Source organism: Euleptes europaea, chromosome 6 (assembly GCF_029931775.1).
Source record: "Euleptes europaea isolate rEulEur1 chromosome 6, rEulEur1.hap1, whole genome shotgun sequence".
In the NCBI taxonomy this organism is placed as follows: Eukaryota; Metazoa; Chordata; class Lepidosauria; order Squamata; family Sphaerodactylidae; genus Euleptes; species Euleptes europaea.
The window spans coordinates 108,158,855-108,161,118 of record NC_079317.1 but is presented as its reverse complement, the minus strand read 5'-3'; the positions used below and the strand labels follow the sequence as shown (position 1 = coordinate 108,161,118).

Below are 2,264 nucleotides of genomic sequence, written 5' to 3'. Positions count from 1 at the left end.
CTCTGGGTACAGCAAAACAAACAAACAGAAACACTCCAAAGACACTTCCTTATCAAAGCACTGGCGACTCCTTGCTAGCTGGTGAGTGACACTGATGCTTTGTGAAGTCACTGCTGCTATGAGTCCATATAAGTGAAAATATCAATTGCAGGTAGGAAGAGCATGGACGGCTAAGACAAGGCAACATCGCAAGTCTGGCAGGGTCGATCCAAGGTACGCAGCTGAAAGGAGAAAGACGCTGTATGACTCTCAGCACAGTTCCATTTTTTGACCAGCAAAGATGGCTCAGGATATCGACTGGCTACAGAGTCGGGCTGGTATGTGCAAGATAAATCTCTACAGCCCAAATAGACAGAAAGACCAGGAACATAAAGTAATCTGTTTCGTTGATGTCTCCAACCTGAACACAAAGGACAGAAACTTGGATGCTACTGGCCGATCCAACAACATATCTGACCCTGCCAGGGACCAAGGTTTGGCAAGTCTGGAGGAGAAAGAGGTCATTGTCATCAAAGACAATAATCAAAGCAATCACTTTAATACAGAAGGAGCAGTCTGCCTTTTCAAGCAAGCCTCTGCCAAAGACTTCAACGTTGTCAGCTGGCTCAGCGACGACCTTCACAAATATGCAGTTGGATTCCAGCATGGACTGGCCCCTTCGGGGACCCGTTGTAAACCCAATTTGTTTGATTCACCCATAATGGACAAGGCATCCAAGAACAATAACAACACAGCTCCCAGTGCTTCTGGTGGTCAAACAGAAGACCCAGATGATCTTGCCTATTATGCCAACAAGCTCTGTTCCTTTGTCCTTGACATGACACGTAAAGAGATCAAAGACACATGGGAGAGTTCTGGTAGGTTTACACGCCATACAATTGGTCCCCGCTGTCCGGAAGGCAAGCCTGTCTCAACCAAGTGTGCTGACTCGAGCAAGCCACCTAAGAGGGATGACCCGTTTCAAGCTGAATTTAGCTTCAGGCCAGGAGAAAGCGTCTCTGATAAATCAAGGAAACCTGACGATGGCACATTTATGAGCAAGGGGATGATGGTGTATGCGAATCAGGTGGCTTCAGATGTGATGTTGTCATTCTTGAAGACCATGAAGGTCCAAAAAGGTAAGCAAGCTCCATCAGCTTGTGCAGTTTTAAAAGAGGTACTCATGAAGCACACCAAGGAAATTGTTTCCGATTTAATAGACTCCTCTATGAAAAACCTACACAACGTCACAGGGGCGCTCATGACGGACTCGGATTTTGTTGGCGGACTGAAGAAGAACCTTTTCATTTTGGGAACCCAGAAGACTGCAGAGATTTTGGAAGTGATGGTGAAACGCTTGTTTAAACTCCTCTCAGAAGAAAAGGCGAAGTCTCAGAGTGTAGCCTTTGCAACCTTCAAATCAGGGGCCCAGTCAAACCAAAGATCTCAGGGCATGCAGTACGCATCTTTGAAAAGTGAGATGCGCAGCCTGGGGAAGGACCGAGGGGGTGGGCCAGGAAAGCCTCTTCCGTCTGGAAGCAGAGGGCCCGATCGGCAAGGGTCACTGGATGTGTATGCAAAAGAGCTTCTTCTGACAGCACTGATACAGATACAGCAACAGCTGATAGAAAAAAACAAGGAGTCTGGTCCCCGTGAATCCCACACCTCCTCCTTTGGCTACATTCACCGTGACTCGAACCGTGACAGGGCTTGTGGGAGCCCCAGTTCAAGGCAATCTCCAAAGTCTTGGGAAGGAAAGTCAGATTCTCACCACCCCGAATTATTCAAAGAAAAAGGAAATATCATCTTGTCACTGATCCAGAAAATCTTACATGACGCTTGTTCAAATGCAGACGAAAGCTCCGGCGACATAAATAGGGGCTAAGGAGCCCATGTATTATATAAGATGAACAGCGGAGCACCAGATCTGACAATATGGAGCAGATAAACAAGCAAATGTATTGACCAATTGGTGGAAACTGTGATAAAGATGATCCGTCTATGCTCGTCTAAAGGCATTTGCTCTGATTTTAGCTAATTAAGACACCATTATCACAGCCCCATCCCAAGAAGCAGTGGAGTCAAAGTAATTGATAAAATGGTAGCAGGGCAAGACCATCCATTAAGAACAGGCACTGAAAAGTAAGACGGGGGAGGTAGAGGTGATTTTATTAATCACTCCATCAGTGCTTAACCAATAGCCAGGCAAGAACCAGCTAGATCCTTGTTCCAAAGGAGCAGCAGCAACTGCTGATAGACTTTTTAAAGCAGATGAGGCAAAAGCC

General features: G+C 46.4%; 1 pseudogene; it reads left to right on the top strand.

Annotated features, from left to right (window-relative positions):
* The first annotated feature begins 280 nt into the window (after positions 1 to 280).
* Positions 281 to 2,017, top strand: LOC130479652 (A-kinase anchor protein 4-like; annotated as a pseudogene).
* The last annotated feature ends 247 nt before the right edge of the window (positions 2,018 to 2,264 follow it).